The sequence below is a fragment of the Musca autumnalis genome, unplaced genomic scaffold (assembly GCF_047663935.1).
Source record: "Musca autumnalis isolate F117 unplaced genomic scaffold, ASM4766393v1 scaffold_1, whole genome shotgun sequence".
Classification (NCBI taxonomy): domain Eukaryota; kingdom Metazoa; phylum Arthropoda; class Insecta; order Diptera; family Muscidae; genus Musca; species Musca autumnalis.
In genome coordinates, this window is record NW_027411644.1 from 225,018,243 (window position 1) to 225,042,598 (window position 24,356).

Consider the following 24,356-nt stretch of genomic DNA (forward strand, 5'->3'; position numbering starts at 1 on the left):
AAGGAAATGAAATCAATATTGTTGACAACGTACGTTATCTTGGTGTTACATTGGACAAAAAACTCACATTTCAAAGGCATATTGAAATATCCTGTCAGAAAGCATTGTCGGCTTTCGATCATTGTGGCCATTTCTTAACAGACGTTCTACATTAAACATGGAGAACAAAAACTTAATTTTCAAAGGTGTTATCAGACCAATACTGTCATATGCGTCCCCAATATGGTATAGAGCAGCGAAAACACATCTTAAAAAATTCCAGGTATACAAAACAAATGTCTCAAAATGATATTCAACAAACGCTGGCGATATCCTACCACATGGCTACGTGATGAAACAACTAATGAATTATTCAATGAATTTGTTAATAGACTAAATGAACATTTTTTCAATAAAAGTTCAACTTCACGCCATTCTAGAATACGTGAATGTGTACAAACTCTTTAATGCATATTTTTGTATAACTATTATAATTACCAAATAGAAAATATTGTATTAAAATTGCTTATATATGTATATATAATCAATATTTAATCTCTACTTTTCGAACTATATTTGAAATTTTCCATATATATCAAATGTAGGTTTTTATCCTTTTACCTATAACTAGATTATAATTTATGTATACTATACAATTCATGTTATTATGCCACGTACATATTTTTTGCAATATCTTTTAGATAAATCTCATTATAAGAAACTCATTATTCTTTTGTAAACCTAATGTTAATTGGATTAATAAAATTGAAAATTGAAAAAAAAATTATGTTTATATTTAAGGTACCTATCGGAAAAGATAATATGTGGTCATTTGCAACGATTTCGCCAAAGTTACAGGCTGTTTTTAATGACTTTGTCTGTGAGAATCGTATTTCTTTTCTATAATTATTTATTCAAAGAGAGCAAATTTAAATTTCTAAATAGAAAAAATATCAAAGGGGCTTTAGTAATCGCTGTCGGAGCGGAAACTTTTTTCTCCGAATCGAACTAAAACAAGTTTTTTCGGACGATATTCCGCACATGTTACTGGCGTGGTATTTTTTTGGTTATAGCCCTAAAGTACATTAGAGCGACCCAAAAAGTCAAAACATTTTGTGATTGGATTTCCTACACCATAATTTTTTTCCATTTGACACAAAAACCTCATATAAGAAATTTTATGGCGATCGGGTAACGTTAACCCCTGCCAACATAGCTATCTTTGTTTCTATACTAATTTGTACTGGGCCAAAGGTGCATATTCACGAAAGTTCTTTTATGGCCCCAATTATGGTCCAATCGTTGAATAAGCTTTATCAGTTCATGTTTGTGGGTAACCCCATACAATAGAGATTCTTTAGCCTGTCACGCAATCTAATCTAGATCTCAAAAAAGGTTTCCTATCTATCACAATATCTCTGACAATTTGTGAGATTACTGGTGTACACACGACCACAATTCCCGCAATAGACTAACACCAGTTAGCCTTTCATTCTCTGGACTTTAAAAGGCTCGGTATCTTTTTGACAGATAATGTTTAATTAGGTCGATAGAAGTTAGCTATGTGGACCAGTACACTATCATTAAAAACACGTAAATTTATTTGGCATATTTCACATTTGCCAATACTGTACGTATGTAGTTTAACGTTAAAGAAAATTTCTTACACAATTTTGTAACGTTCTTGTCGTAACAATTTCAGTTCCTCAGTCATTGCCGTTTAGACTATTGTTGTTGTCTTATTTGTGAAGCATATGCGTGAGCAATTAAAAGTTTAATGCATTTTAATGGCATTTACAGAAAACTTTTAAAAACGTCAAAACACCTTCTCTCGCATTCGCACCCATTTACATGAGGACAGGGTAGAATTTCGTAGACACACGCTCACTTAAACGCCTACCAAAACATTTGGCTGGGATCTCAGCCATATAGACATTAAAACTTATTAAGATTCTTGAGTGTATCCAAATGAATGGCAAGCTACAAAGGTGGTAAAGCAGCGCAAAGTATTTTATTTGATGTCGACGCCTGTGACGAGCCCACGGAATGTGAAAATAAAATGTTAATGTCTGCACAATACAACCTGTTAATGTTTGTCGAAATCCTGTACAATTTTGACTTTGCTAATTATAACAATTGCCAGGGAAGTCAAGTTGCAATGAGTGGATTCGGTTAATGGGATCACCATTAGGTACGCAACTCAATTCGTTGTAATTTGTTATGTTCTTTTATATGACGGCGACATCTTGGTTCGTAATTTGCTTTGTTAACTGATTTTTCATAAAGTGTTGGTGCGTATAAAAATTTGAAAAGTAGATTTATATATTCTTGAAATGTTTTAAAGAAATCAATTGATACATTGATGTCGATCATAATTAGATTAGCTTTAGTGTAGTTGGATAAAGATCCCACATATACACCACAATGTGGAAAGGGTATTATAAGTTTGTTTTTCGGGAAATGCATGTAAGACCGCGAAATATTCGTCGTAGACCCCCCGTGTGGTATACAAAAATTCATGTCTCGGCAAGATACGGCAGATTGAAACTTTTAGTTATTGGGTATGCTTTTATTGAAGGAAATCTGGTTTAGATGTTGTTTAAACATATTTTAAACATAAGAAGTTGCTGCTTATTTATATACGTCGTTATATAATAAAAACGACGAAAAGGAACATTGTAAGCTTGCTACTACCTTTAGAGCTTTATTTGCAGCTTTTACAATGATTTTAATTCATTTATATTTTTGTACGCGTAGATTATCGCCAAATAAGGTGACTTTGTATAAGCATCTGGTAAATCAAATACTTCGTTGCTTGGTCGAATTTGTATATACATTTATACAATAATCCAATATTTGTGACTTCAAATGGCTGATATGCGATTTCCACTTAAGGTTCGATTCTAAATATATTCACAAATAATTATCTGTGTTGACTTCCTCCAGATTATCTTCATCAATAGTGATACTAAAGTCCAAAACTGCACCGGTTTAAGGTATTTGACGTACCAAAAACACTACATCTGCCCAATTTGGATAAAATATTGAAAATGTGACACAATTTGGTTCAAAAAAGTTCATTTTTAAAGGATCCTCGAACAGATCATAAACTGTACTTAAACAAAAATGTTGAAAATTTTTGAGGGAGGAGTGGACCGAAATGGCCCATTTTCGAACGAGAACTAAAAGTGGACAAAATATTACGCGAGAAATTTTGCACCGAGATATGGGATATCGCCCGTACTATGTTAGCAAATATTTTTTAAGTTTATTGGGGTAGGTACCGGAAGTAGTGGACCGATATGGCCCTTCTTAGAACTTAACTAAATTTGGAAAAATATCACGAAAGCCAAATTTTGGACCGAATCGGCTGATCCATGCGCTCAGGTCAGTACCCATGATGTCGTAGGCTTTTCAAAAATAATTGGGGTCTATCGTAACGTATCGTAAAGGCTGAGGGTATAAGAAGGCATTAACTTAATTGCAGCGAAGTTTTGAACTTTAGAGAGTGCGGTACCCGAAGGAGTTGACCGACGCACAGTGGTTCAGAATCATTTTTTCCTGGTCAAAATTCTGTAACTTTCATAATTCTTTTTTTGTTAGACATATAACACAATCAGACGAATTATAAGTGGTCAAGTTCGGTCTGGTAGTTGCAGAGAAATTCAAGGTCAAAGTTAAACTTTTGAGTTTTTTAACTATTTTTCATCAAAATATGAGTGCTTTTGTGGTTTTTATATCTTCCTATGTATTAAAGATGGTCAAACACCAAGAAATAAACAAAATAATTACCAAAAAAAAAAACTAAAAAAAAAAAATCGAAAAATGTCGAACAAAATTTTTTCAAAAATTTGTAAAAAAAAAATTTTACAAAAAAAATTTAAATTTTTTCAAAAATTAAAAAAATTCTCCTTGTGTTTTAATAAAAGTTGTAATTTGTTTCTAAAAACTGTAATTCATATGGAAACAGTATAGAAAAACACATATTTTTACACATGTAATTTTAATAAATTGAAAAAAGTGTTAAACGGAGGGAACGGGACGGGTACAAAAGTACATATGGGCTGAAAGAGGAGACTTTCGGGCATCTTTCTGTGAAAACAGATCTTTGTTCCATGTTGTTCCACAAAAGTTCTAGTCCACTAAATTTGGAATTTCATAAAATTTAGTACCCGAGGAAAAATAAAAAAGATAATGTTGTGTAAACGCTACGGTAATTTACTAATACGATTTTTAAAGGCCATAATCCTACCTACCTTACAAAAAAACAATGAACACAATAACTGTTATAGTTTCAGAGAAATAGCTACGTCTTTCTCCAGAAATTTGCAAAAATGACGTATTTCCCAAAAATGGGGAAAATGCTCGTATCTAGGGGCACGCCACGCCCACACCTTCCAATATTTGGGCCTAATTTTTTGGTTTCCTTAGTTTCAATATGTTTACTATCGAATCCCATATAGAAATTAAATATCTTTGACAAAACAAAATTTTGATTTTTGGCCAGGAAAATCGATTCCTGAACCATTGTGCGACGTCCATCTTAGAACTTTATCTAAGATTCGCATAAATATAACTATATGAACTGAACCATCGCAGTAACGAGTCCGAAACTTCTTGAGCGCACCAGCCACTACCGTTGGGGTTTTTACAGCTTTCTGGTAATATTCTGAAGATATATGCACTTGTTATTGAAAAAGCGTATACCTTCGCAAAGCGGTAGTAAATAAAAGTTGCTGGAAAACTAATCAAAGGGATTTGAGAGTATGCCATAAACTGCAATTTTCCGAATATTTGTATGGGAGGTATCCATAGAAGTTAACCGATATAGTACATATTCGAATTTGATCCAGGTCTCGTAGAAATATTACAATTTTGCCTTCAAGAGTTATCGTACAAACCATCCTACTTTAGAACTTAGACTCAGACATATCGGATGAGGGACGGCTTCGCTATCATCTAACTTTTACTCTTTCAAATGCAATTTGTTTTTTACAATTCTGAATGTGTCTGTATTCTGAAAGTTAGATGATAGCGAATCCGTCCCACATCCGATATGTCTGAGGAGCCTTCTTTACCAAAAGGCGAAACATGTCGTGTCACATAGTGGTGGGTGTGTGGGTTCGAGTCGTCGGCTTTTATTTTTCAGATGCATTATTGATCATAAAACTCGATTTCCAACGAGAAATTAATTAAAAATTAATACTAAAAATTATCTTCGCCTAAAATGGCAAAATTTTCAAATTAATAGCCTTTATTTTATAGGTGGACAACTTTTAATAAAATACTATTTAAACATTTCTTCCGCCGTTGTTTAACAAAGGAAATACTATCTCAGAGAGGCTAATGCAAAAAACCCACCAAACTCTCTCAATTATTTTGAGAGAGAATTATTAAGGTAGATGTTTAGGGTGATCCAACTAGAGGTACTTTTTTCAATAGCCTTTTTTAACTGATCAAGTGTGTTGTTTTAGTATTGTTTGGCATTTATCGTGGAAAGACATACGACTGAACAATATTTTCAAATCGTTCAACTTTATTACCAAAATTAACGTTCTAGGAGGAATGTGTTTCAAGCCAAATTTTGTTCTGCTAAGAGCCCCATTTCTGTCTAAATGAGTATGTAAACAAGGAAAGTAGCCGCATTTGGTTTAATAGCAAACTAAAGGAGTTCAAGAGGTATCACTACATACAGGAAAACAACGGTTTAGTGTGGTTTGCCGCTGGTAGAATCACCAGCCCATATTTCTTCAAAAATGACCATTCAGGCCTTGGGGCAAAAGCTCACGCGTGTCAAAAACTCACGCCAGTTATCAGTCTAAATGTTCGAATGATTCAGCGAAATATGGACTCTACGGACAGACCGTCTAAGACGTAGACTCGAACAACATATGATAGACATAAACTTAAAATAATAAATGCCAATGAATGTTCTTTCAAATAATAATAAACATTTCCCATTCAATTATAATTTTCTGTGTTTATACCTAACCACAATGTGGAAAAGGGTATTTTATGTTTGTTTTGGTAAAAATTCATGTAACACCGCGAAATATTCGTCGGAGACCCCCAATGTGGTATACCAAACTTCATATCTCGACGAGATAAAGCGATTTTGAGATGTGTGTCCGTCCGTCCGTACGTCTGTCCAATATAAATTGTAAACACGTTCCAGGCCGCAATTATGGACCGATCGTCACGAAATTTTGTATGGAGGTCGGGTTCAGATCAGAGTAGATCCCTATTCTTATTGGTGATGATCGTGAAATATTTAGCGGGTGAAATGGACCAAAAACATAATATTTATCCAATTTTCTAGCGGCTCTGTAGGTCTCAATAATAGTCCGATCAACGCGTAATTTTAAATTAGGTAAGAGTATATCACAAAGGAGAAGCTTGCAATTTAAGATTGCGATCGGATAATATTTAGAGGGTTAAATGGACCAAAACTTTTGTGTGAAAATTGTGAAAATTTTTAATACACTTGAAAGTGGAACGCTTGACCTTTCAATTGATGCCAATTATGTTGGTGTGCATGCTCAGATAACAGAGTTACAGCCTAATATATTCCGTTATTTGTTTGTAGTGTAATAATAAACTCGCTAGAAGTCGCAATTATACATCAATAGTCACGAGTATAGGTGCAAAAAGATGCCTACCATTTTGAATGATGATCTGATATTCTTTAGCGGGTGAAATGGACCATTACTTTTGTTTGATAAATATAAAAATTTTATTTTTGGTCGATATTTTAATTCCTTGAGGACATATATATTTCGCAAAGTAGCCTACATATGGAAAAAAACTACTGACCTTTCCTCTGATGTATATTGCAATAAAGTGTTTGCTAGATAACGGGCCTACTGCCTAATATATAATGGGTTCTGTGTAGAGAACCACATTTTTATCCCATGCTTCATATTGTCTCTCCAAAAGTTTATGTAACACCACGAAATATTCGTCCTAGACCCCTTATTTGGTATGCCAAAATTCATATCTCGACGAGATAAAGCGATTTAGCGATGTATGTCCGTCCAATAAAAATTATAAACAAGCTTAAGGCCGCAATTATGGACCGATTGTAACGAATTTTTTAAGTAGGTTGAGATGATCGTGAAATGTTCAGGGGATGAAATGGACCAAAAACAAATTTTAAACCAATTTTGTAGCGGCTCTGTAGGTCAAAATAATAACCCTCAAAATTTTAAACAAAGTTTGAGTTTATGATGAAGAAGAAGCGTACAAACCAACGTGAAGATCACATAATACTTAGCGGGTTAAATGGACTGAAACTTTTGTGTGAAATTGGTAAAAATTTCAATAACGTAGCGGTTAAACAACGGAAGTAGTAGTACTACATAAGTGGGTTTAATTACATTTTAGTTTGTGTGAAATAAATTTTCCTTTCCTGCTACAAAAATGTCTTTGTCATGCTAGATAACTTTTTGGTTTTGGTCATAAGTATTATACATTACATCTCTGATATTTGATAATTAAATTTTCACAATCATTGAAAAGAAGTTCCGTGTAGGTATAGGGTATCGCATGGTCGGCTCCGCCCGACTATAGACTTTTCTTACTTGTTTTTTTTTTTTTTTTTTTTTTCTTTAAAAAATATTAGAACCTCTAGTTGGATCATTCACAATTTTCATTCTTAATTTTGTTTTTGTTTTTGCTTTCAAATAAACACATTTTTGGACATTTTTGGAAGAACATATACGTTTTCATAGTTCGATTACCGGTTACTCTCGAAACATTCGATCAAAGGTTTTGATCGAATCTTCAGTGCGATTCTCTAACTCATTTTTTGAGTTACCGGCCATGCCGCTTTTTTAGCGTGTCGAAATTTTCTTCTTGAGCAAAAAATCGATCGAATCGAATCACGTAATTAGGCCCCTGAGTAAAACTACCCAGCAAAATTTTATGGAAGTGGTTCCATGAGATGCCATGATTTCACTGGATTTTGCATTGGTTCAAATGAAGTCGTGAAAGATCCGATCTTTTCCATCGATCCAATAGAGATGAATTTTGTGTTTTTATTTTTACACGTGTATATATTCTTTTATTTATCTAAATATGTACGTTTAAAGCAATGTAAGATTTATTATGCTAGGAAGTCCCAATCATTGAGCTAAAAGTAGAGTCGGACTGCACTCCTTGGTATTAGTCGTGTTACTTTACGTGCCTGAGGTTACAAGTTTTTACCCGCAAAGTGTTTCCTTACTTTTAAAAGCATACAATTTATATGAGAGCAGTTCACCACTTTTACCATTTTTGCAACAATTGCCATTTTTAAAAGTAAAGGAACAGACCAATTATAAAAGTTCTTTGCCTGCTCTTGAGAACCCTGCTCAGCAAGTCGAATTGTAGATCCCTATAAAACAACAAACATTTCCAAAACGTTGTAAAATAAAATTCACGAAATAGTAATCTGCAGTTGGAGTCAATGTCGAAATAAACTCTGTTGCGTGCAGCGGCGGTGTTTAGACTGCAACAGCTGGGACGGCCGGAAGTCAAGTTTCTCACTTAAATTTACAACCTGTCGCTTGCCAACACATCGTTCCCGAAGTCTGGAAAATAGGCCAGCTACTGAAGCCCGAAAGGTGAATCTTACAAACCGATTTCGCTTTTGTCGCCCTTAGCAAGGACCCTTGTGGCTATAGTTCTTCCAGCATCAGAAATAACTTTCCAGTTGCCGATCAATAGCATAGGATCCGTAAGCAGCACAACAACTGCGCTGAAGGCCATCTCCATCTCCATATTAGCAGAGGACTCACTCAGAGCAAGCCGTGTTCATAATCTAGAAAGAGAAGTCCAACGTTACAAGAGAGAACCTCTAGATCAACAAGCGAAATAGCCATATTCTTACGACTGATAGACCCAGAGTCAGACTAAGCAGAAAAATGAGAATACAAACATATTAACTACTGTTACAACAACGAGAACAAACTGCAATTATAGATGTAAACTTTATGATGATAAATAAATTATAGTTATTTCATTAATTACTTTGAATTAATAAAATAAAAAAAGGGTTGGTGAAAATGACATGCCAAAGATTAGTGAAAATTCCATCGAGTTAGTAAAGATGTCATGCTTAGGATCTGAAAATGAATTGCATCTTGTAAAAAGAATAAGTGAAGATGCTGAAAAAATGACATTCCATTTCACTTGCACCCAATCTTTAATAGCATCTTTGGCATCGAACATTTTGCTGGGTATTTAATACCAGATATCTTAAGACGAACGGAATCAATATAGATGTGTATATAAGTATGGACTTCGGATTTTGCATATTCTTATATAATGGAAATTATATACTATGACAATTGTTGTTGTTGTAGCAGCTTTAATGTTGAATGCTACGACAATTGTCGTAATTTTTAGCGTCTTAGATCTATAAAATATCGGAAGAAGCAACTTCATCATTCCGAGGACGGATTTCTTGGGTTAAAGAGAGCATTTATTTTTTGATACGACAAATCGATATTATATGCCTGGTTCAGAACCTGCAAGAATCTACAATAACACTAGCGATATACTCGTCATCAACATAAAATTTTTTAATTCGTAACAAACTTAAAACGTTCCTACTATTTTATACACAAAAGTATGTTTGCCTAACAATTAAAAAATGCTTACATCAGTTCGCACATTTTGAAAAAAATGGGCTTATTAGTACAACACCACACAACGTTTGACTCCATTCACTTAAAAAATCTATAAGTTAATGCGCGGTAGTTGAATTAGGTGAGTTTAAATCTAACTCAAAAACCGTGAATTCAAAGCAAGTATGCATTTTGTATTATGAAACAAAATTACGGCTCCAAAATTATGCTCTAAAAATTTGGTGTAACTAATTTCGAAAGCGTGGGAATGGGAAATTTTGCTCACTTGAGAAAAAGCTCCCATGGAAATGTTCAGAATAGGGCTGTATGTTTTCTTTCGTGTAAATAGGAAGAAATAAACCCTATTTTGCCCTTAATTGAAAGTGCTCACTGAATACTTTGTTAGCTAATTTTTGTTTATACCCAGCAAAATTAAATGGAAGTGATTCCATATGAAGTCATGATTTCACTGGTTCTTTTGCATGAGTGCGAAAGGAGTCGTGAAAGATCCGATCTTTTTCATCGAATTTTCATTAGTGCAATTGAAGTAGTGAAAGATCCGATCTTTGTCATAATATTGTCATGAGTCTAAGTAAATTGATAAGTACCCGCACAATAAATTATCAAATACTCATGTACCCGAATAGTTGTGTACTTGCAGAAGTAATTGTTGAAATGAAAATAAAAGTCAGATGAAAGTGATGGATAGTGGTAAAATGTATATATTTTAATTAAAAATACAACGTAAATTGATATAAAACAAAAGAAAAATATATTTTGTGTTTGGAAACCTGTTTCGTTTTTTTGATATTAAAAAGAAGTATGAAAAAAACCCGCTCTATAAACCACGAGCTCCGCCAGCCGACCAATACAGTAAACATATCAAGCTGTAGTAATATCCAGATATAGTAAAACATATCAAGCTGCAATTATTGAGTTGGCTGGGCCATGTTAACAGGGTGGATAAATATGCCACAGGCATATGAATACGAGCCATTTGACGCTATGCGACCCGAGGGAAGAACAAAACTCCAATGGAAAGGACAAATTGAATATGATATCACAAAACATGGCATCCAAAATTAGAGAAGTAAGTAGAAGATCGGAGCGTTTGAAAATATATTCTTAGCTCGGCTCATGGAACAATATCATCTGTTTCGTTTTGTGGATATAAAAAGAAGTATGAAAGAGACCCGTTCTATAAACCATGAGCTGTACCCGCCGACCGACACCGATATAGTAAAACATGTCGAGCTGCAATTATTGGGTTGGCTGGGCCATGTCAACAGGATGGATAAATATGCCACCCGAGGGAAAAACAAAACTCCAATGGAAAGACCAAGTTTAATATTATATCACAAAACATGGCTTCCAAAATTAGCGAAGCAAAGTAGAAGATTGGTAAAATAAGTATAAAAGAGACCATAAAATGGTAACTATTACAGGATAAGTTTTGTTTTTTATGAAATAACATAACAGAATTCAAATTTATATTAGATTTCCCAAATGATGAGCGTGGTTCGGAGATTGACATATAATTTATCGAATATTGGAAAAACGCAACCGCAAGTTTAAAGAAATATCTTGCAGCCATCGGGAGAGATAAATATGATATTGCAGATTAATATAATATATAATTTTGAAAATTACATACAAAATAAAGAAAAATAACATCTGGCGAAACAAATCTTTTGTGCATTGTATTCTTATTAGTTCAACAAATTACATAATTGTATTGCAAATTTTTTTTCTGATTGGCGAAAATCCGGATCCAAAGCATTGGTGCAAGAAGCCATGACAATGAACTGGTGCAAGGAGCCATGACAATGAAATGGTGCAAGAAGCCATGACAATGAACTGGTGCAAGATGCTATGACAATGAACTGGTGCAAAATGCCATGACAATGAACTGGTGCAAGATGCTATGATGATGAACTGGTGCAAAATGTTATGACAATGAATTGGTGAAAGTGTGTGTCACTCCCTTGTAAATGTCATTGGTGATTCACCTAAATTTTCACCTATGACATGTCCCTTGCACCCATGATTCAACTCATGATTTTGCTGAGTTCAAATATTCAAATATTTGAAAAGAAGAAACCTAAAACTTTTTAAAACATATTCATTCTTAATTATGTGGACGTCACTGTACCTGGAAAAATACCAGGGCGTTTACCCAAATATGGTCATAACTCGCAAAATTTGCTGTGTGTTATGTCCGGACTTGGAGGTAAAAAGAGCTCGCTTTTTTGTGCTTTAGGGAATGTTCTTGCGAAATAGTATTTTTTAATTATGTCAGCTAAAGCGTCCCAGTATATAAATTGTAAAGTTTCAGCCAAATCAAATACGAGGGCGGTTCGGAAACTTCTTAGCCTACACTGTGTGTAATTTTTTGAGTCATGTTTTAATAACCATATTCTGACACCGCAGCGTGATAGATGACCAAAAAAGAGAAGACACGTGTCCCGCCGTTTTTCCCTATCTCATCAACTTTCGCGGTTGTGGGCCTCCAAAGCTTTGAGGCTTTGATGTAAAAAGGGGCCATTTTTCAAGACTATATCTTCCAAACCGTTGGGAATTTTGAATTTATCTCAGAGGCAAAGTTGTAGATCTTGTCTTAAGGAACAGATCTTGTCTTAAGAAACAAAAATATGTTCTAGAAAGTTGTTTATTGAAATCTTAGGTAAATTTTTGGGGCGTTTGGGTATCTTTGATCCAGAATTGGAGAAAAAAGTGTAAAAATTGAATATTTTCAAACGTTATTTGCTATTTTCACCTTTAAGAACAGTTCATAGACATTTCGCATGTTCCAGAAAGTTGTTCATTGATGTCTTTGCTACGTTATTGTAGTTGATTTTTTTTTTTTTTTTTTTTTTTGAATATTGAGCGGTTTAATATCTGTGGACCAGAACCAGAGAAAACAGGATAAAAATCCCATTTGCTTTGTTATTTTGACCTTTATGAACCTTCTATACAGAGTTCATTTGTTCTAAAAAGATGTTTATTGGGATCTGAGGTACATTTTTGTAGTTGATTGTTTGCTTCAAATTTGATCGGTTTGATAGCTGCAGACCAAAACCCGAGAAAAATTTTTAAAAGAAATTTAACCTTGTCGATTTTGACCTTGCAGATGAAGTTTGATGGATTATATGTGTTAACAATTTTTGTTCCTTAAGACAAGATCTACAACTTTGCCTCTGAGATAAATTCAAAATTTCCAACGGTTTGGAAGATATAGTCATGAAAAATGGCCCCTTTTTACATCAAAGCCTCAAACCTTTAGAGGCCTTCAACCGCGAAAGTTGATGAGATATGGAAAAACGGCGAGACACGTGTCTTCTATTTTTTGGTCTTCTATCACGCTGCGGTGTCAGCATATGGTTAATAATTTTCGTGTTGCACAGTGCTATCAATGAAAGAGAATAGTTAGTTTTTCAAAAATATTTTTATTTTTCAATATAATCTCCTGAAACTTCAATACACTTAGTCCAACGCTTTTCTAGCAATTCTAGCCCTTGATTAAAATAGTTTCCCTCAAGGTCTTCAAAATAGTGGTTTACAACTGTATCTTCATTTGTGGTAAAACATCTTCATTTGAGGTAAAACGCTTGCCAGCAAGGAATTTTTTTAGATTTGGGAACAAGTAAAAGTCACTGGGAGCTAAATCAGGAGAATAAGGTGGGTGGTCAAGCAACTCGTACTTTAATTCGTTGATTTTAGCCATTGTTAAAACACTCTTGTGCGCTGGTGCGTTGTCTTGATGAAAAATTATTTTTTTGTGTTGTATGCCAGGACGTTTTCTCGAATTTGTACATTTAATTGATCCAAAAGGTTGCAATAGTACTCTGAATTTATTGTTTCAGACTTTTGCAGATAGTCAATCAATAAAATACCTTTGAAGTCCCAAAAAACCGTTGCCATAACCTTACCAGCCGATTGAATTGTTTTTGCCTTCTTTCGGGCACTTCCTCCAGCTTCAGTCCATCGTTTGGATTGTTCTTTTCTCTCTGGAGTATAGTGGTGGATCCATGTCTCATCAACAGTTATGAAACGACGCTTAAAATCCATTTTATTTCGATTAAAACGATCCAAACAAGCTTGAGAAATGTTCGTTCTTATGCATTTTTGATCGACTGTTAACAAATGCGGCACCCATCTTGCAGAAAGCTTTTTCATCTGTAGTTCTTCATGCAAAATTAAATGGACTCGATCATTTGAGATGCCCATGATATTAGCAATTTCACGCACTTTTATCTTCAATGCTTGTACGACCACGTTTAAATTCAGCAACCCAATTTTTTACTGTTGCATATGAAGGAGCACTTTCACCTAACACATTCACCATATCATTATGAATTTCTTGTCCCGATAAACCTTTTTTATGTAAAATTGCGGATGCGTCTTTTTTGAACACCTGTTTCTATAGGAAGGAGTTGCCAGATCGAAACTAAATTTAACATGTGTTCATAACAGAGATGGAAGTTTTCAAAACACTTAACTTTTTTCTGTTTATACCGCGCTTTTTGTGCTAGGCTAAGAAGTTTCCGAACTGCCCTCGTACTTAATCTTTTTAGTTGCTGAGTATTTGGGTCATTATTTCGACGTCGTAACAGGGGCCGCGAGGACTACATACTACGAAAATTTTTAAATCGTTTCGCGAAAAGTTTTTAAACTAGACATTTGTGAACAAATTTTGAAATTCTGTGTGGGAAGTACCTTACAGAGTAAGTTGATATTATCTATTTTTAAACCGGATCTATGCCTGGATGAACTTTTGCGACGTGCATGATTGCACCAAAGGGGTAACTCAATTCGAGAGTTAACGCGCACACCATTTTAGCAAAACATTTTTAAATTTTATGATGGGGGTACTCGAGGGAGTGGACTGATATCGCACACATGTCGGTCGAAGGAGTTTTTCACACATTTCGCACCATTTTCTCTGAATGTATGGACTTGTCCCTGGAAAGCTTTTACAAAAAATGATCTTAAACTGTACCATACCGAAGTGTTTAAAGTACCCGAATGAGTGGACCGATATGGCCCACCTTTGAACTTAATCTAAGTTTGGACTAAATATAACGAGGACCAAGTTTTGGATCGAACAGGTTGATCTGTTCGATAGGTATCATACGAAGCAGACAGACAGACGGACATGGCTAAATCGACTCGAAACTGTCTGAAACGAATTTGGTTCAAACACTTGGGGTCTAAAAACATTATTTCGACGACACACATGTAAACTAAACCATTATTTTTTTCCGGTCCATATCAATATCTCTCCTTAATTTTAAAGAAATTCAGTCATATAGAATATTTTAATAGTTCGCGACTTATAAAATGATGATTTAACAATTGCAAAACAAATTTTGTATTTTCCCATATACCCTACTTAGCCTAATGGCTAAGTGTATAATTATCGATATATTTTCTAAAATTATGAAATTGATTTCATTTTCAACAAATTAGGTAAAATTAAAGAAAAGTTGCTTTTAGTATATATTTCAAAACCAGACAGCCGCAGCCTGTATGTTTAAAAGTGAGGAAGAAAGACCCGACCGTGTTTACCGAGTGATGGGTGTTAGGCACAAATTTCTCTTCAAATAAAATATTCTGAACTAAAACTGAATAAGTATTTTCTATCCTGTTCCCAATTTTAGGCGGAAATATTTTGTAACCACTGATACCTAACAAAGGTAAAACAGCAAAAAAATATATTCAATATGTCGGGAATCTGGTATGGGGCTATATCGAAGTGTGGACCTATGTTTTTGATGGAGAAGTTTTGTGATGGAGAGTTTTGTGAAGTTCGGTCAAAAATTGTTGCTAAAATCTTCAAGAAAAGAAAGTATTGTTATATGCGGCAATACCAAAAAATGGGTCTGTTTTTGATGGAGATATTAAGTGATCACTAGGAACCTCAACTGTCAAATTACAGGTTGTTCGGTTAAAAATTGTAGTTAAAATCCCCAAAATACCGAAAATCGGGAGGTGCCGTTTTATGGGCCAAAACGTGGACCTATATTGACAGTTGTTGGAGGAAATGTTCTGTGACCACTGGGAACCTCAAGCGTCAAATTACAGGTGGTTCAGTCGCCAAATATAGCTACAATCTTCAAAATACGGAAATTGGGAGGTACCATTATATGAGGGCTGTTGCAAAACGTGGACCTGTGTTTACACTTTTTGTAGGAGATATTTTGTGACCACTGGGAACCTCGAATGTTAAATTCCGTCAAAAATGTAGCTGAAATCCCGAAAATCGTGAAGTACCGCTATACGGGGGCTATACCAAAACATGGACCTATATTGAACGTTTTTGGAGGAGATGATGTGTGACCACTGGGAACCTCAAATGTCGAATTACAAATAGTTCGGTCAAAAATTGTAGCTAAAATCTTTAAAATATCGAAAATTGGGAGGCAACGTTATATGAGAAAGTATTGTTATATGGGGCTATACCAAAGCATGGACATGTTCACAGTTTTTGATGGAGATATTTTGTGATCACTAGGAACCTCAACTGTCAAATTACATGCAGTTCGGTAAACAGTTTTTGCTAAAATCCTCAAAATACGAAAAAGCGAGTGTTACCCTTATATGGGGGCTACACCAAAACACGGTCCTATGTTGACAGTTTTTGGTGGATATATTTTTTAATTCGTAGGAACCTCAACTGTGAAATTACAGGTAGTTCGGCCAAAAATTTTAGCTAAAATACCCAAAATACCGTAAACAGAGAGGTACCCAGCAAAAATTCGGATCCATTAGTCATTACGTAACCCATTACAAAGTAATGTAAACAAGCTTCTTTTCGCATTGCAAGTTATCTGAAAAGTAATGGGTTACTTCTTAAAAAAATACAAGGCAAACCTACTTACTTTGCTCCTCACTAAGTAATGAGGACGGTGGCACAGTGAGTGTGTGTCCGACTATAAATCCTAGGGTTGTGTGTTCAACGCTCACTGCCGGCACGCGAGTTTTTTTTAATTAAACAAGTAAAAAATTGTCAGTCGGCTTTACCAACAGATATATACACTCAGACAATGTGAAGTGAAACTCTCACCTACGGAGAGAGCGAATGTATTTAAGGTCTCTTCAGAATTTTGTGGCCCTTTTTGGACATTTGAACTTGCCGACAAAAATGTGGATTAGGAATTAACTGCACTAACACACAAATGTTGAACCTTTGTGGGGGAGTTACCTGTAGGGAGGACTGATATGGGCCATTTTAGAAGATAAACTAAATTTTGACAAAATATTAGGAGATCCAAAGTTTAGACCAAATTGGTTGCCCCATTCAAGTGATATCGTCGTCCTAGCATTTTAGTGAATTTTTTAAATATTGGGGAGAAGTACCGAAAGTTGTGGACCGGTCTTGCCCCATGAAACTACGTTTGGATATAATATGACGAAGACCAAATGTTGGACCAAATCGGTTGAACAGTTCGAGAGTTATCGTGCTCTCCGACCGCCATATATGGTGACATAGGAATTTTTTACACCTTTCGGGCTGTTTTTCTAAGAAATATGGACTTGGCCCTTAAAAAACTTTTACCGTCGTAATGGAGGTAGCGAACGCAAATCGCTTCAACAAAAATCAAAGTGATCCGAGAGCAGGTCCTAAAGTGAACTTATCCGAAATTGTGTGTGAGAGGTACCAGAAGGAGTAGACAAATATAGTCCATATTCGAACCTGATCTATATCTGGTAGATATATTAGGATGTGCAACGTATGGATTACATCGGTGACTCCCTTCAACATTACTCGTGCGCACAATTTTTCCGAACATTTTTGAACTTTTGTGGGGGAGGTACCTGAAGGAGTGAACCGATATGGCTTATCTTCGAATTTAAACTATGTTTGGACAAAATATTACGAAGGCGAAATTTTGGACCGAATCGGCAGATCCGTTCGAGAGTTATCTTGCGCTCCATCCACTACACACGGTGTTATACGGTCTTTTTGCATCTGTCATGCTATTTTCTCAGGAAGTATGGACTTGCCCTGATGAAACTTATACCGTCGTATGGGGGGCGATGAATACAAGTTGTTGCAACAAAAACCAAAGCGATTCGAGAGCAGGTCCTACTCTGAACTTATTCGAAATTTTGTGTGGGAGGTACCCGAAGGAGTGGACCGATTGAGTCCATTTCCAGGTTCCAACATCTAAGTTTAGTAGAAATTTCACGATGTGCAAGGTATGGATCAAATCGGTTACTTCCTTCAAGAGTTATCGTGCGCACAAATTTTCCGAACATTTTCGCACTTTTGTGGGGGAGGTGCCGGAAGGAGTGGACCGATATAGCGCATCTTCGAACTTAAACTAAGCTTGGACAAAATATTACGAAAGCCAAAATTTGAACCGAATCGGTTCATCCGTTCGAGAGTTACCGTGCGCTCCAGCCAGCCAGACAGACGGACGGACATTGCACAATCGACTCCAAATTGTCTGAAACACATTTCGTCCATTATTTCGACGAGGCACATTTTGCCCGTATGAAAGTGTATATACCCTCGTTAGCATAAATGCTGAGGGTATAAAAATAACAGTTCGTGGTGCACATGTGCACTGCACATTTAAGTCCTTAAGCAACCCTTAATGTTCGTGTGCGTGGCATAGTATGTAGTGTCTTTGGCTAGAAATCAGAGGTTTAATGTGATTACAACAGACGGACATTGCTAGGTAGTCTAAGAATTTTATGCTGATCAAGAATGTATATTAGGGTTATGACTTTTTGGCATTTTTCCTCAAAAATGATTTCCTGTAGCAGGGGTAAATGAATATTTGCCTATTAATCACTATGCTATCGTTTATTCCATTGAAATATAAAAAAAGTTCACGCACAAATCGATTTTAAAAAAATAATTTTTTGAAAAAATATATGAAATGAAAAAAAAAATTTCAAAAAATTATTTTTTGTTGCACGAATAAATAAATATAAGCCTACTAATAACTATAATAACGTTTATTTCTTTCAAATATTAAAAAGGTCGCGAAAAAAGTCACTTTGAAAGAATTTAAAATTTTTTGTGTTTTGTTAAAAAATTATATTTTTGAATAAAAACGTTTACGACATTTTTACGATTCTCAGAAATGAAGAAAAATAGTGAGAAATAAATTTTATGTCATTTTAATTATCTCATGTGGCTCTAAAGATTATTTTCAATTATATATCTGTTTTCAGTGACTTCAAAAAATTTTTCCATAATTTTGATAAATTCAAATTTTAAAATCATTTTGTGCGTGAGGTTTTTTCACCGAATCACCTTATAATTAAGATTTTATGTAACATTATGGCAAAACTCATCACGCTATGATACAGGGATATGAGGTTGTAAAAAAGTCATAACCCTAATGTATATACTTTATATGGTCGCAAATGATTAGTTCCATGTGTTACAAACAGAAAAACAAACTTAATATACCCTCCATACTATGGTGGAGGATGTAAAAAGGTATAAAGTGAATATAATTTTACCGAGAAAGTTCTACATACCGGTCGAAATTCGACCATCCTCCTAACATTTTAATTTAAAATCTCTGCTGCTGGTTTTTGAACATTTGGTTTTTCGGAAGTTGTTCCTCCCCACCTTTGAGTGTAGTTCAATTAGCTAATACCAGTAACGTATATATTTCACTTTCACTAACATCTACAAATCCCGACCATCTTCGAGTTTTCTACATTTGAACGCCGAATCATCGAACTCCAAGTCTTTTTTGAATAGCCTGCAAATAAAATTCGAATTATCATGTTACCGAATATCTACGAAGCGCCTTCCCCTCTTATACGAACCAATGCAATTCAGTTGTTGTGCGCAAACTAAATTTGTTGACCAAATGTCCTAAACAATTTTGTATGCTGATTTTTACCCGTATTTACCCAATTTACCGAATGCTTACCAACTGCCAATTTATACTGTATTAGAGAGATAAAGAAACAGTTTTAATATGCTTTAATATTTCCACTACATTATACATACGTGTATAGATTATTTATGTAGATATGTAGAATTTTATATTTATGCAACTTCAATATTTACGGAATTTTTCCATTCGATTTGCATGTCCTTTTCTTTACAATCAAACATTCCCTACAATTCATCGATGATGTATTTCACATTTATCAAAAAAGAAAAACAAAAAAAGAGTTTTAAATGTACCTCAATCGAATTCGATTTTCCAATTGCCATTCACAATTTGATGTAGTTGGTTATCTTAAAGACCTTCCACCCAGCAGAGCAACCAGCCATTTATGTACTTCCATGCTGTTTTACTGTGTATTTCTTATTTTCCATGCTGATGTTTTATTTTGATGCCTTGTATGGGAATGTGTGTGTGCGTGTTTGTGCAATTTTTACATCTATAATTAAAAACATCACAAGATGAAATCTACATTGTCGCCTCAACGTCTGTGATCCCCGATCTGTGATTGTTAAAAAATACTATACAGTGCAAATAAAAGAAGAAGAAAAAATAAAAGTACTATTTGGACATTACGACATGACATTCACTCTGGGGGTTCCACACGGCTAACTGCGGTCATTGCGTGGTTGGCTGCCGAGCTCCCTGCCTGCCTGCCTGCCACTGCTTCTAGTAGCCATGGTATTCTGTAACTTGAAGGAGTTTTGTAACTGCTGATCTAAAGAGAACTGTGAAAAGGACATGCATTCATTGTGAACTGCTGATTCATTCATTTATTTATTCATTTCTCTGTTGTGACCAGTTGGGAAAAGGATGATGTTTCTTCATGCTTTGTATGGCTGGACAATGAATGAAAAGCTCGAATGTTAAGCATCAGTTCAGCATCTCCACTTTATATGTTTTTTGTGGATTTCACAATAAAGATGGAGAAACACAGCGATGTTGGATGGATAGATTCCCCCTGCCAGGGTTGTTGGTTCGTTATAAAATCGTAATGCCACTCTTGCGTGTTTTATGCTTTATGAACATCTGATGCCGCAAGTAAAGGTGCATGGTTTGCATTTGCAGTAGCTGAATAAGTAGTATTTGCTAGTGGCACACAAGTGGTTTTTTTACTCATCTCTTTTGGGGTATATTATTGCAACAATTGTTGCCAAGTATTCGTCGTTTTTTCCGCTATGTAAATGTTGATATTATATAATTTTAATTATTCATTATTTATAGTGGATCTTTTTCATGTCTGGTGTGTGGAATGTCAAATTGCAAGTTTCAGTAAAGTAATTTCGTTGGAAAAAATTATTATTAACATATAAGTGGCAGTGGTCATCAATATCATTAGGTCTCTGGAGATATATTATTAGAACCTTCCTTGATGTATGGAAGACCTTTATGAATTCGTCTATGTTTATAAGGTCAATATGAGGTCTTCTATAAATAGAAACATATGTTTATTTGAGGTAGATAGAAGAGATCTCTTATAGACAAAAGAAGTTAATGAGACCATCTATAGATAAAAACCTTTAATACCAGGGGGTGTTTGTCAGTCCCGGGGGTTTGTCAGTTTACCTACCTGTGGGGAAATAACCTGTGACAAAAACTGTTTAGAACAGATTTGTCTAATAATCTGCCTCTTTCTTATTCCCCCCGGACAAAAAACTGACTATGGGGGCGTTCCTTTAAAACAAACACCAATTTGAAGAAAGTTGTACAAAGTAAACAGCAGGGCCTAAATAACTCAGTTCCGGCGTGTGTTTGTTGATCTGCCTGCGAGTCATAACCCGTCATTCATCATTCAACGTGAATAAGGTGTAGCCAGCCACAGAATCGGCACGGGGCCTGGGGATTTCGCAAAGTAATACCTCATCCGGCCGAAGAGGAAGATGGCTGTGGAGACTGGTAGGGAGCCGCCACCGTATGTCACGGTAACCAAGAAACTCAACAGGAACGAACTCTGCTATCCTGTACTCGATATCAATAAAGATTTCGGCACGCTACCCACATAGCATCTTACAGCCATTAGAAAAATGGCCAACAACAAGATTCTGGATCATATAATGTAGGGAGGTGATCCAATTGAAATCATTAGCAGCGGGATCAAAGGGGGGCATGATGGTGTTCGAATTTGCCAAGTATGCAAATATGTATGCAAATATTACCGCCCTCGAGGATACTGCCAGTAGTAACTCAACTAACAAATTCCTCAATTAACTAAGACATTTGTCTTTGTCAGAGGTTGAGGCAGCAAGTTCGAGACGAAACGCATGATCGAAGCCTTTGGCCGCCAAATAAGATTTTGAGCGTGAAGAGATGGGAAGAGTTAGTAAGTCTTCCAAAGGGAGCGGCAGGAGAACTAAACTCTCTTTGTGGTCGCAATTGCCCATGACTCTTCAACATCTCTAAATAAGCAGTGGGGAGGTATAACCTTCTGCCAACAATGAAAAGGGAGCCGATACTGAAATTAGTGACTCCCAAGAAACCCGTTTAGAAAAGGACCAGTCATAACAATCAATCTCAAGAGCGACACGGCAACCATAGAACTGATGGAGCAAATTAATACATGTAAAATTGGTACTGGTTTTAACCAGAAACCTTGCACAATGTCGTATGCAAATACAGGGTCTCGACCGAGAACCGGTATAATATGTTCTTCAGCTCGTCTGAAAAAATTCCCTTCATGTTGCCTACAATGACTCATTCAGTCCGTCTATAAGACTCCCTTCAGCTCGTCTATACAGACTCCTTTCAGGTCGTCTATACCGACTCCCTTCAGCTCGTCTATACCGACTCCCTTCAGCTCGTCTATACAGACTCCCTTCAGCTCATCTATACAGACTCCCTTCAGCTCGTCTATACATACTCCCTTCAGCTCGTCTATACAGACTCCCTTCAGCTCGTCTATACAGACTCCCTTCAGCTCATCTATACAGACTCCCTTCAGCTCATCTATACAGACTCCCTTCAGCTCGTCTACACAGACTCCCTTCAGCTCGTCTATACAGACTCCCTTCAGCTCGTCGATACAGACTCCCTTCAGCTCGTCTATACAGACTCCCTTCAGCTCGTCGATACAGACTCCCTTCAGCTCGTCGATACAGACTCCCTTCAGCTCGTCTATACAGACTCCCTTCAGCTCGTCTATACAGACTCCCTTCAGCTCGTCGATACAGACTCCCTTCAGCTCGTCTATACAGACTCCCTTCAGCTCGTCTATACAGACTCCCTTCAGCTCGTCCATAAAGACTCCCTTCAGCTCGTCCATAAAGACTCCCTTCAGCTCTGCTATAAAGAGTACCTTCAGATCGTCTATAAAACTCACTTCAGCTCTGCTATAAAGAGTACCTTCAGATCGTCTATAAAACTCACTTCAGCTCTGCTATAAAGAGTACCTTCAGATCGTCTATAAAACTCACTTCAGCTCGTATACAAAGACTCCCTTCAGCTCTTCTTTAAAGACGCCCTTCAACTCGTTTATAACGACTTTCTTCAGCTCCTCTATAAAGACTTCCTTCAGCTCTTCTATAAAGACTTCCTTCAGCTCTTATATAAAGAATCCCTTCAGCTCGTCTATAAAGACTCCATTCAGTACGTCTATAAAGACTCCCGTCAACTCATCTATACAGTCTACCTACAGCTAGTCTAGAAATAGTCCCTTCAGCTAGTTATAAAGGCTCTCTTCAGCTCGTCTAAACAGATTCCCTTCATGTTGTCTACAATGACTCATTCAGTTAGTAACGATTCCTCTCAGCTCGTCTATAAAGACTCCCTTCAGCTCTGCTATAAAGAGTACCTTCAGATCGTCTATAAAACTCACTTTAGCTCGTGTATAAAGACTCCCTTCAGTTCTTCTTTAAATACGCCCTTCAACTCGTTTATAACGACTTTCTTCAGCTCCTCTATAAAGATTTCCTTCAGCTCTTCTATAAAGACTTCCCTCAGCTCTTCTATAAAGAATCCCTTCAGCTCGTCTATAAAGACTCCATTCAGTACGTCTATAAAGACTCCCGTCAACTCATCTATACAGTCTACCTACAGCTAGTCTGAAAATAGTCCCTTCAGCTAGTTATAAAGGCTCTCTTCAGCTCGTCTAAACAGATTCCGTTCATGTTATCTAGAATGACTCATTCAGTTAGTAACGATTCCTCTCAGCTCGTCTATAAAGACTCCCATCAGCTCATCTATATAGGCTCCCCTCAGTTGGTCTATAAACACTCCCTTCAGCTCGTCTATATTGGGTTGTCTATAAATATTCCCTTGAACTCATTAATAAAGTCTACCTATAGCTAGTCTGGAAAGAGTCGCTTTAGCTAGTTATAAAGACTCTCTTCAGCTCGTCTAAAAAGATTCCCCTCATGTTGTCTACAATGACTCATTCAGTTAGTCCCTTCATCTCGTGTCCCTTCTCCTCGTCTCCCTTCAGCTCGTCTAAAAAGAAACCCGTCAGCTCGTTTATAAAGACTCATTTCAGCTTGTCTATCAAGACTCCATTCAGCACGTCTATAAATGATTCATTCAGCTCGTCTATAAAGACATTCATCCTCCCTTCATTCAAGACTCCCTTCAGCTCTTCTTTAAAGACGCCCTTCAACTCGCTTATACTTCTTTCGGCTCCTCTATAAAGACTTCTTTCAGCTCTTCTATAAAGAATCCCTTCATATCGTCTATAAAGACTCCATTCAGTATGTCTATAAAGACTCCCGTCAACTCATCTATATATTGTCTACCTTCAACTCGCTAATAAAGACTTCCTCAAGCTCGTCTATAAAGTCTCCCTTAAGCTTGTCTATAAAGAGTTCGTCTATAAAGACTCCCGTCAACTCATCAATAAAGTCTACCTACAGCTAGT